General features: G+C 32.6%; 1 protein-coding gene and 1 long non-coding RNA gene across 2 annotated transcripts in view; one reads left to right on the forward strand and one right to left on the reverse strand.

Moving 5' to 3' along the window:
• The window catches only part of LOC135126701 (uncharacterized), a 35,643-nt gene that overhangs the window by 4,050 nt on the left and 18,128 nt on the right, over window positions 1–13,465 (reverse strand). The gene's annotated exons all lie outside the window — the stretch shown is intronic.
• Window positions 10,380–11,776, forward strand: LOC135126599 (uncharacterized). The gene is made up of 3 exons (XR_010280077.1): window positions 10,380–10,418; window positions 10,537–10,620; window positions 11,603–11,776. It is a non-coding gene; the product is annotated as an uncharacterized LOC135126599 (long non-coding RNA).

Raw genomic sequence — 13,465 nt, forward strand, 5'->3', positions numbered from 1 at the left:
GGCCGACGGACTCTATTACAATACTTCCTTCGCTTACGCTCGGGGAGTAAAGAACACATAAACATCTTGAACGATTATACCTAATAGTTTAAATAAATTATTGTTAGTTATCCACCAAAACAAAACCAAATTGTTATTATATGTGATTTGTTTCTGGATGCCATACATTTTTCAAACTCCAAATTTGGTATATTGTATTTTACCGGTTTGTGTCTAATAAATACGTGTTTATATTTATGAAAGTTGGCTGATAGGAAAGCCATAACTGTATTCTGTATGTAAAATCACGGTAATGGTAAAATCGGTAAGGTAACATATTACTTTACCGAAATGTCAATTGTCAACATTTGTTATAACATTTTATTGTTGATTAAAAGTCTTCACTTAGTAGTAAAAGAACTTAATCTTCACTGTCTAATTTTTAATTGAGCAATTTTTAAAAAACCAACACCGGAAAAAGGAATATATTTAAACATTGAATTTGTTAGATTATTATCTAATATCTATAGTTTGTTTTGGATTTGGATTTTTTGTTTGCGGCTGTACTTACTGGTTTTTCAAATTAACCCACCAATGCCGATGAACTGCCCGTAATTAGGAAGTCAAGTATAACAATTAACCCAGAAGTGAAGTTCTATTTATCTTTCCTTTTTATTTCTCTGCTGCAAGTACGTATGTACACACCACATAACATACAGCAAAGTGTAAAATTCCCCGTTATTGCTGGCAATTTTACCTACGAATACACTAGGGCTTCATAAAATGAAAGAGGTGGTTGCGATAACTGCAACTTTGCATTTGTAATTTGGACTTAGTATACTGTGTGTTAATTTGGTTGCCTATACTAAAAAATTACAATTATACATTGCAAATAGGTAGGTAATCGAAAATAATTTCTTCCACTAATTAAGTATATTATGGTAAACTCCCAAACTTGTAGACACATTCAAAACCATTTTCAATTTTTCTATAAATCTTCGTCAGTTCTTAAATATGATAGGTAAGAAAAAAACTGGAAAAGGCTCAACATTAAAAATTACCTAGTAGCCATATGAAGTTTAATTTAGCAAAATTTATTACGTAGAAATGTAGATTATTGTATGGATAGAGGCGGAGCTCTGCGGAAAAAAGGAGTTTCGCCTCTGGTATGGTTGACATACTGAATTACATTGCTCTTTTGCCTTATTCTTAACCCTGCTCCTGAAGATGCCACTTACGAAAGTGTGCGAATCGTTGAGCCCAAAAACTCAATTTACACGATTCCAATCTAGAAAACCATCATGTATTGATTCCAACCGTCGAAGCCTCCGAAATTATTAACATTAAATTGTTTGCCCAGGTATTTTCTAACGATATCATTATGAACAAGCGCGCCATCACGTAATAAAAAATCTCTCCACAGAGCAACTGGCAAATCTTTCAATTACTGTAAGAATGCAGCGGCATTTTTGGCTACCGTCAAACTGACACGTTGACATTTCTATCAAGACCACACACTCGGATCCAAATTGATTTTAAAATGATTTTTTATTGCAATCCAAAATCAGCTGTAATCGGTATTTTGGGCTGACACCGTATACCTACAACATCTTAGCTGAATAACCCTGTATATAAGTTTTAAAAATAATTATTGGAGAAAATATTCTCGATAATTCAAATTAAGGCCAAGCGACTACATATTAAACTCACCGGTTAGATATAGGTACCACGGTAGTAGTTAACATCTTACGCCAATAACACTGGTCAACAACGATTTTGTCCACATACAGGGAATATAAGAATATCCACAGTTATTTAGTATCAAGTGAGTAAGATTTACCTATACCACAGTATATCCTATACTATCAGTTTTTTTCGTGAAATAAAATAAGCGGTGAACGTTTCCACGCTGGAACATCTTATAAAAGAAAATCCAACATATAAGCTCATTTTTTAGGAAAATTTAATTAAACTCTACACAATAGCTAAAAATGTTTTTCTAAAAAAAAAAAAAAAAAACTCCAACTAATTAGGTTGTTAGATTAGGACCTGTTCTATCCGATTTTGCATATAGCATTTTATGGACAAACAAAAGATTTATTGAAATTTGTTGACCAGTGTAATACTTAGTTGTTCGTATTGCAAACAAGTATGCCATGACCTCATGACTATTGCACAAATTAAAATATACCATACCCCCGTCAATCGTTCAATTAAAGCTTTGTATTGTCTGGGCATATTGGTGGACCATTATTGAATCAGAAAGTTGTGTCATAATAATATAGGTACGCAGTACTTTGTGGATTCAGTATTATTCCAATGATTGCAGTGGCAAGTATTAATACAATTCCTCAAAATTCTTTATTAATTCTTTAAGGTTACCTATTTAAAAATTGTATGGCTGTAATGTTCTTTAAGTTTGCTTCTGTAAAATGGTTCCGAATATATGTTAAAATACCTTTAAATTATGAAAATGTGTCGTAGCTATAGTCACAGACCCAAAATAAACACACATATAATTAATATTCAGCAGGAACTAAAACAGAATATTTTTTGCACAATGTTTCGTTGGTAAATGAACTCGAAATTAACTCTTTTACTCCATGCCATATCTGAGTCAGTACTTTGCTGTCTTATTTGATTATTCCAATCTGTTTTAAATGTTTAGAGAATCAGTTTTTTTTTAATAAGTGTAATAATCCGATGCTCATTGTTATTATTGCTAATCAAGCTATTTGTCTGTATGACTAGGAAATACGTAAAAGCTTCATTACCTTCTTACTGACGACGCAAATGAAAATTTTATTTCTTTCGTAAAGTTTATGCATATCAATGATAAATAATTGACTTTTGCCGCCTTAATTAGACCAATAAAAACACGATCAGAGACAGTCATGGATTTCTGAAAATGTGTCTTTGATCGTTACACTTGCCAACTGCAACTCAACCTTTCAAAATTATCGGTAATCTGACAACACTTGAAAATTCTATCAAAGACAAATTTTCAAAAATTTATGGCCGTCTTTGATCGTGTTTTTATATATAATATAAAATAATTGCAATTCTGATCTGGAGATGATCATAATTGAATAATGAAACCCACGCTGCATAAATAGATCCACCTTGATCGTCTTTATTTGACGGGATTAAATCGTAGTTTTCTTGAAGTATTACACCAGTATAATTGCATAATGTTGAATTTTGGGGACAATTGTTTGGAAAATAATCGAGCAACTTTGCAGATCTACTTAATACTTAAAATTTTATTGCTACCCGTTACCTCAACGCGAAATTTCATAAGAGCGTTTATGGTTGCCTATCCTTAACGGTATTTATTAATTTGTTCATTAGTATAAGATTTGCCAAACTGTTTTTGACTAAACCTTATTTGCACCAAGGCCGGTAATTGTCATTGTTAAAATGCAGACATTTTTGGACCTATGGTAAACAGTGTAATTAGTTATCAGTATAACTACATGTAGTTTATACATACATGCAGTTTTTGATCATAGCATATCTTTCACATCTCAATTCGTTCTGCAGAAAAAGTTTAAATTGCAGACAATTCAAAACCCTAACTGCACTAATATTCAGTGGTATTAACTAGCGTTTGTGTGTATATTGCAGTTTTGTGTATAGATCCATCACTAAAGAAATACCAATATGTAATAGTGTATTGTACGCCAAGGTAGTGAAAACAATCATTATAGACCGGAGGCGGATTTAAGCCCGAGATGCGTACCGTCGAGGCTTCTAGAGGGCGGATTTCTGTCGGCCTACGTCACGATTATAGGTAGGGACGCGTGCATCGCCGAGAATGAGTAGAAGGCGATAATCAGTGAATTTAATCGTCACTTATTTCGTAAATACAATTAACGAAAACTTAATTCATAAGACGGCTAAGTAAATGAGGACAGAAGCAGCGTTATTCTATTCTAAAATAAACGAAGTACAGCCCGTAATTGCACTGAATACCCATCCCGCACGAGCCGTACCGAGTTTGACCTTCCTGGACCCGACGGTCATCCGCTATCTATATGATAGTTAAGCGTGAGGTCTATAATGATCTTCACTACCATCGGCCGAATTGCCATCACTTTCATGTTTTCTCGAGGTATCATGACCTCTAGAGTACGAAAAATGTGGTCTCCCGTTTTTATTAGACGAGTAATCTCCGAAACAACTGGACCAAACGTTGTCACATTTTGTATGTAAATTAGGAATATCATGTAGATGGTTAAATCCTAACTAAAATTTGGCTAATCATCCCACCAGCAATGAGATGACGTCCAAAATTTATAATATGTACAAAGTTGTTTTAATTTATTATAAATAAGGTACTCCTGCATTTGTATAAATCTGTATTAAATTTTCACCCTAAACACTCAGAATTTTTGGAAAAAATTCAAAACTGAATAACAATATTTTGCATTATAACTTTGAGACTGTAAAACCGATTATTCTGAAATCTTGTAAATAATTTAAGGTTATCGTAATCATGGTAAATCGTTAAGCAAAATTTATTCTTTTATCCTCTCCCAAATAAATGAATGACGTCATCTCAAAATTTTGCCAAATAAATCCTATCCAAAATCTGCAAAATATGATGAGTCTATATTTGTGATTTATCACTGCATTAAAAGTTTTTAAATTTCTTAGACAGGGTGACTCATAAAAAGTAATGAATGAGTCAATTTATTTTATCGATTAAATCGGGAACGGCTCATTCCGTTTTCCCAAAAATTTGGAAATACATGTTATCACTAGTATTACACTGTAGACTGTACCTATCCCAAGTGATATACGTGTTTCTGCAAAACTGTTGATGACGTCAACACAATATTTTGTTAAGGGAAAACTCATTTGAAACGTACGCTCAGCACGCTTCTTTACATTTACTTTCACGTTTCATACACATATTTTAACTTATAAGGGTTCTTATAAAAAATATAAAATTCACATAATCAAATTTTATAATTTTTCGAAAAAGCTGGATTTGTGTTGTTGTATTTCACTTCCATTATTAACCTTGGCCAAATTTAATTATCATCATTGACTGTGGTAGAGAAAAACGAATTCACAATTGGATTTCTACGCTACAAGTGAAAAAAAAATCTTATTTTGTAGTAGCTGACAAAGCTATTAGCAATATTTGTTTGTGTTAAAAAATGCTTGTACTACATAAAACTATGTAGTTTTATATTTACCTACTGTTTTTGAAGATTTTTTGTAGAAAATGACAAAAATACAAAAGTACACAAAAAAAAACTGATACAGTTGCTGTCAGGTATATTGTGCTTGCCGCGACCATTGAAAGCACAGCTTCGCCGTGGTTGTATAAAACAACTTGTTCGTAAATGATTGTGATATCAAGCATGACTCTGAAATGTCTTGTTAATTATTTTGCCGCCTTTTTACCATAGTGAGACACATTTTTGTTCGACATTTTAAAGCTGTCCTTGATACTAGAATCACATATAGACTCGTTGTGCGTAATAAATAATTAAGTACTATAAAATGAAATAAAACAAAATATTATACACTACAATAAAAAACTTATATACTCGTAAAAGATAATCCATTCGTGACTAACATCACTCGTGAATTAACATCTTTCACTTCTAGATAAACCATCTCTTTATCTTCTTGTCTAGTAAATAACTTTCACTAATTATTATAAATATCGCGAAATAAAAAATAAAATGAATTAGAGTTGGTTGTAGGTTCAGTTGTACAGGTGGTACTACTGCACAACTGACACGTAATATCAAGACCACGTTTGCATTTTTTGTCGTTTAAATATTAGCTGTGCCAGGAAAAATATCATCTATTGGAAAATGGTGGAATAAGTACATCGTCCAAACTTTACTAAAGTTGTAAATCCTAAAGCTACACCTTATAAACAGAAGTATCCAAGTATCGTTTTAATTTAAATACTGTGATAAGACTGTTAACATGGGCATTGTAGATAAGACTGCACCCACCTACACAGGTTTAAAGATATAGTGGTAGTTTGAGATGTAAGAATTTTAAGCTATTTGCGAATGAGTTCTACACACTGAGCTGTCGTGTAGACGTAGAAGTCGAATAGGTTTGTTTCACTATAATAAATTTTAATCCGCAATTGACGTCATGTTTCAGTACTCCCTACACATGTCCAACTCTTATTTTATCAGCATGACTCAGATTTAAAAGCTTTTGGATTAACTTTGTTATAAATTTTAATTCTGTGTTATCATGTTTAACACAAATACCTCGGTATTTTCCACATCTCCAAATATGCTCAACGAACCATATTTCACCTGATAGTTTTGTTTGTAATTAAAAATTGTTCGTAATTGTAAAAATCCAATAAATTGTCAGATATCGTCCAGCTGCACTTCGAATATTATTCCATATTCACTGACGTGTGAATTCGTTTCACATCAGGAACTACAGTATATTGAGTTAAACATACTCAAGAAGCCTAAATATTTAATAATTTCTAATATTTATAACACTCCCAGTGTGACTACGATCAACATTTCGTAAGGTGCCGACTATATTTACTTTCTATCACGTTTGAATAATAAAGCCGTCGTTATGCCTTTAGGGATAGATAAATGTAACATGTCCTGTGTAAATGTCACTTGAAATACAATAAGTATTATACTATTGTACACTAATTTATATCACCCTGGATTTTAGGTGATGCATTAAGATATATTTTTTTTACCTTTCTAACATATTTATGACTGCATTCTCCTATATGTCACTTTCAGCTACATTTGAGAATCGTCACCCTTGATGCCTTTTTAAAGCCGTGAATTCGGCATCTACATTAACTTGTAATGTAGTTGTTATTCGTCATTAACAATGGTCTTTATAATATTTTTCATTTGACAAATCTACATAAATAGCTACTTTTTGATCAGTAGATGACATTTTTCATTTTGGTATTTAATAAATAAATATCTATTATTCCTATTTCACGGACGGAGGGAGATATATTTTCTACGTTCTCAAGTAAACGTCGACTACGAATGTAAAGAATGTGGGTTATTCATCTTCAAGCTTCAATTTGTTGCATAGTAGTGTCCCTGTTACGCCAAAAACCACAGCAATCTAAAAAGTTTCTATGGATAAAACCACACTATAAATAATTAACATCGGTTTTCATAACGCTCGTCAGATCAGAAGCTATTTACTTTTCAAATGTAAGTTTAAAATATTTTCTAATATCGATGTATTTTTTTCTTTGTTAAAACTGATTTTATCAGTAAATAATGGTCCCATAACATGGATAATAATCTAACTTTCGTAACCAAAGATAACTAACATATGTATGGTACAAAAAAATCATAAAATAGATAGTTTAGTTGTAGTTTAATATTTTTCTTACACTAAAGTATATCGTTTACCTAATATCAAACAGCAGTTACATCCATAATTTTATGAAAAATAGAAAAATAAAACAGATGTTCAGTTTCATTTTTCCAGAGACCATAAAATATCGGTTTACGTTACACAAGTGTAATTAAAACATAATTATATCGTGGTGTAGTAAAAATGTACCACATACGTGTACATATTTACCGTTTCGTAGACTAGAATTCAGAGTCCGACATAGTTTAATTAGTTATCAATTTGTCAAACGAACAGCGTCAGTGTAATATTATATTATAACTATAGGGGCGTAGTGGTGCCGTCACCGCGTTCATGAAAACTGTTATCAGTCGCGTCGCTGAAAAACAGTCCCAAGTGAACATGAATTAATAATATTAACAAGTTTCAAGCTGTAGTAAAAAGTTTAAAAATTAAATAAATAAAAAAAGAATAATATCAGTAAAACATGATAGTAAGGGTGGTACTAATAACAGTAGTTCTTACTATAAATCACTCACAAAGTGGAAGAAACCTTAGAGAACTACACATTTTGCAATTAGAAAAAATTATTTTTTTGCCGTTTTGCCGAGAAAATCAACACTGGAAAAACAGAGGTTTAAAATTTTAGGTACATATAGGTAAAAGGAGTCATAAAAGTGTTAAACAAAACCAAAATGCTTGGATCAAGTGTTATAATAATTATTGAACTTTTATTTCTCAAATCCTTATCGTAGTGGTGCTACTAAGCCCACGAAAAGTTAAGAAAACATAGAAGACAATGGTTGAATGATGAATTAAGAACCACGGATTAGAAAAGGTGGAGGAGAAAAGTTAAACAAGGGTAGACTAAACAAAAATCTGCACACAGACGGACTTGGGTTATAAAACATGCAACTTTTCTAAAAAATTTCGCGTAAAATTGCATCTCAAACATTGTTTTAGAAGATATTGAGTAATGAGATTAACAATTAAAAGAAAAACGACATGCAGAGAAAATATTCAGATATATTTATATTTTTAATGTTTAAGACTGGGCATTGTTTGATCACAGTAATTCCATTGGAATTTACTAGTTTACCTCCAGTTTAGCGATCCACCCCTATTTTTAATTTATAGCACTGTCATAATTTGGTTAAGACATTGGACGTGCTTATGGGTTGTCCTTCAATTGAAGGACAACCCATAAGATCTGAGGGAATTTTTCTCTAAGAAATTTTAGATTAAGTTTTGGAATTTTGCTCCTTCGCATCTATTTTCGTGGAAGTAATGAACAGCGTTATGTCCGAACATTTACAAAAAAAAATTAATAATATAATAATAATAAAAACCACAATTCAGAATTGTTGCCTAAAAGTCCAGGGAAAATGTTGAGTCTTTTATAATCGTTTACACAAGAGGCGATTTCATAAATGTGGTCTGCTAGTTATACTCGTACGTACCATTCACCCATATACGATATCGTTAATTTTAAAATTTTTATTATCAATTGTTGTAGATTAATTACGTCATGATTATTTTTGTTAAATTTTAATCTTTAATGAGTGTAAAATACTGTTCTGTTTTTCGTGATTTACGTCAGTATTCCAAAACAAATGGTAATAAAAACTTTATATTACCAGTAAAATGTATACCTACTGTAATAGAATAAAAATGCATAATCTAAGCTCTTTTTGGTAAGGTAGACGTTTTGATTTAAGGAATGTCCCTTAATTTTGTAACTTTCTGGATAATCTATGTAGGAACATATTTTAGACCTATTTTGTAAACAAACATAGAAGAGTAACGTAAACACCTTTGATTTTTCTACGATCAACTGCATCTAATGGTTAAATTTATTTGCTGATTGGTTGTTATATTTAGCAGACAATAGCTTTTGCAAAACCAAACTTTAGTTTACCTCTTTACTTTGATAGCTAGTTTCACCGATGTCCATGTGGCCGAACTGTGATAATGATATGATACTTAAACCGAAAAAGTGATCAGTTCAACTTTTGATCACTTCAAGTTTTTGAAGTTTTAATCATAATAATAATATTTTCGAACAACCACGTTTGACTATAAAACTGTCTCTGGTTGTTTTGTTTCATGATAAAATATTTCGTTTCGAGAAAATTGTTTGTGAACATATATCCTTAAAAATAAAATTATGATGATTTGTCTATATTCTTTAGTAGGTACAAGTTTGTGAAAAATAAGTACAACAATGAACAAGTTTAAAAAGAAAATTGTACATGCTAAGGAGTACATATATATCATTTCATTCTAATGTTACTCAACTACCTTACTGCCCATTCACAATGGACATAAGACATAAGACATAAGAACGAGCGCATAACATAATTTACGTTTTTGGTTTGTGTCTGGCTTATGCTTATCTACGTTCACAGTGGACAGAGTGAACTCTGTAAGAATTGTTAAACTGCGCAAACGCAGAACAGAATAACTCCCGGCCATAGACAAAGCAAGAGAGTTTGTCTATGCTCCCGGCTAAACATAGAAACGGCTAACCTCAAACTGAGTCAATCAAAATATCTAACCTACAATTTCGTACGATATTCGAACTTGACAACTCGCAGTACAGAACAGACTCGCAGTGTGAAGCTTTGATTATATATATAATAATATATAAAACTATTCTTACTATTATTATTATTCAATAAAATATTTGGAAACTTAATAAAAAATTGGTTGAAGTTTATTTCGACAGAACTTCGTTGGCTTCTGAAGTAGTCCAACAAATCCCGCTTTTTTGAAAAATTATAAAATTATATTTTGTGATGTTTGTATTGTGATAACCTCTATAAAGTAAAAATCAGTGCCATAAATAACATCCCCTCAGCACCCATGCCATATAAGGTAACTGAACCCCATATGGCCTAGTGCCCAATATGGCATACTGGCTCTTTCTCATATATTTCAAACAAAATCTGGTAGATAGCGCCTGGAATACATTCTGGAACGTTTTTATCCCATATAGGAGCAATCGATAAAGTAATACTCCGTTTCGTTTACTTATAATGCAATTATTTATGATAGTGGTTTGACGAGTCAGTGTGCGCTCTTATTTTATGCCGGTAAATTTTCTCTGGATAGTTTTAATCTCAATTAAGTTATCAGTTTCATCTTTCTATAATTATGTGGCTTATTTTTTCCGCTTTTAAATGATCTGCATTAGTTGCACTTTCTTAACAGCTTTTCAGTTGCAATTACTGATAGCAAGTTCGCTTGTAATGTGGAGTCAATATGGTCTAGCGAGCTGTTGGGTACATACTATCAGTAGCGGCTCGTGGTCTTTTCGTTAGGTGAGGCAACAATTTCGTTTCAAAATCAGCAGGTATTAATTAACATGTTGGCAATTACTTTTGTTAAAAGACAGATTGTTTATTCGTTTTTATGAAAACAATACAAATAGAGTCAGTAACATATCTCTATTCTATATGGGTACACTTCTCGAATAAAAAACATTTAATTGCTTCAGACAAACCAACGAGAAGGTTTAAAGACTACAGAATTTGCTTTATTAGCATTATATATTAATTCGTATGATCTAGGGCTAATTTAAATATATTAATCAATTAATTAATAAAGTTCTGCTCAAATCTGGATGAGAGGTTCTAAATCTTTGACATACAATTGTTCGACGTAAGAAAACCGTGCTTAAATATTTAAACTTTATAAGAAATTCTGGAGATTATGGATTCTTATGTTGCTATCAGCATTGCAAAACTGACATTTTCATTGTCCTACTGTGTTCAAGTTAACTTAAAAGTTTTAATACATAACTTTGGCAATGCACATGCAGTGAACACCTTTCCTTGCGTCTAATTAATGCACAACATTCAGCATCCCTGTTCAGCATTGTGCAGTTTCACCGTGAGATTAAAACATTCGATCTGATTGGCTTAAGGACGGTAGGCGTTGGTGCCTCCGCTGGCGCTTTGATAAAGCACTGACGACTATTGTCTTACTCAAAAACATATTAGCACCACTGACTAATCATACTGAAGATATACGTCTATCTGAGGCATGCCTCTGTCTGAAGCTGGCCTACACGGCGATGATCAGTTCCTGTCGACAGCGCGTACTTCAAAATATGTTACCAAGACGCGTTTTAATAAATCACAGTGTTCCATATTTCCTATATCTTTAAAATATATTTGAAGTTAACAGATATTAAAACAAAAACTAATAGTCAATTTTTCCAGGGGAGGCACTGCCTCCCCTGCCTCCCCTGACGAGCCGCCACTGCATACTATAGTTCTCATTTGAGTTTTTTTGTGAATAAGCTGTTTTAAATTACGAAGAACAAAAAGCAACCTCACGGAAGAAGCAAGAAAATTGGTTTTGCAAGATGTGCCAAGAAGATGTGGTAAAAGATATGGGAACGTACTCAGTATATAAGAACACGTGCACGAGGAGTGCGTGGGTCTCAGTAAAAATGGTAAAGATAGATATTTTTATTTGTACTTATTGTGAAAATTAACAATTTGTTTGTCAATAAACTTTTTTTCGTATTAATTTTTGTTTTTTTTTTTCGATTTTTTAAAACAGGCCATATAGGGTACATATTGTTATGAAATAAACTTATACGCCGCCCCGGTACGACGCCTATGAGTTCTAGTATGTATGGCAATCATAACTTATTGTCGGTGACGGCAGCCGGAGAAGAGCCTGGAAGCGGATGTCGCGAGAGCAAGCCTAGAAGCGGTGACGGAGACCTTCGAGAAGGACCGCGTGGTTGTTTAAATGGGAACCATCGTCGGGAGCAGTTTGAGTTGTCCAGACAATGGGAGAAATCTAGTCAAATCGATTCCAGTCGAGTCGGAATTTTTCTGTACATAATCGTTGTAGAGTTAGTCGTGTAAATTGGAGTTATTAAGAAATAAAATTGTTGAGTTTTACCCACGCCGATTTTATTCATCGATCAACGTAACAATATGTAGTCAATTTGGCGTAAAGACACACTTTAATTATAATCGGGTACTGTTCGGCTTTACAATTTTGAAAATGTCTGAAATTTGAAAATTATGCACAAAAATGTAACCTCTTTCAACTCCCCCTATTACTCCATTTCAAGTTCTTACAAAAATTACAAAAATTCCCAAAGCTTAGGTATATAGGGTACAGTTACCTTATTTAAAAGCAGATAACCAAGGGGGAAAAATAGCCTGTCAGTAGTAATAACAAGCTTATACATCCGAATAATTTCTCGTACAAATTTGTTTGATTTGAATGAGTTTTTCGTCTCAAAGCAGGGGACAAAAATTATTAATTAATCCACAGTCGAACGGAATGTTATGATTATTATTAAATAAAGACGTGCTATTCTTGTTCTCACCCTTTCGAGAAAATGAGATGACTCGTTCTTAATTTGATCAATAAAAATGAACGGCCAAGTTTGACATCGAACATGGAAGCGCCGGTCCGCGTGTCGAACTGCTACCCACTCGTACACCACAACTGTAGAAGTATATTAATATTACTGTATAACATTTATATCATACAAACATACAATTCTTTAAAATGACGTCATCAAATTATTGGTGGAGATGATTAGCCAAATTTTGGTTGGCGTTTAACCATGATTTTTCTAATATACATACAAAATTTGACAACAATCGGCCAACAATTTCGGAGATTACATGTCTAATAAAAGTGAAAATAGATGCCAGACAAACAGACGAAAACGGGAGACTACTTTTTTCATACTGTAGGGGTCATGAAACGTCGAGAAAACATAAAAGGGGCATTCGTCTGATGGGCGCGATTACAATATTTCCTTAATGTTGCATGTAATCAAATTTCAAAAGTTGGGGTTAGTTATGCTATAAAGTTATAAAGAAAATGTTAATTGTTAACGTAGTTAACGTTTTGACTAAATTTAAAGTAGTGTATGTAAGTATGTTATCCTTTCTGTTGCGAAATCTCCACTGACTGTTATCCGAATAACGTTACTGCAACTGAAAAACACGTTTTTTTCTGAAATTTATCGTTACCGTTGTTTTACTTTGAAAAAGTCATCTAGTCGCTGACTTCCAGTTGCAAAAATGAAGAAATCCGAATTAATCGCTTCAATTTTTCTCTACTGACTGCGTGCGAAAAAACGTATAAAATCGAGTGC

The sequence above is a fragment of the Zophobas morio genome, unplaced genomic scaffold, assembly GCF_036711695.1.
Source record: "Zophobas morio isolate AGI-343-1 ecotype UQ-CSIRO unplaced genomic scaffold, CSIRO_AGI_Zmor_V1 ptg000011l, whole genome shotgun sequence".
In the NCBI taxonomy this organism is placed as follows: domain Eukaryota; kingdom Metazoa; phylum Arthropoda; class Insecta; order Coleoptera; family Tenebrionidae; genus Zophobas; species Zophobas morio.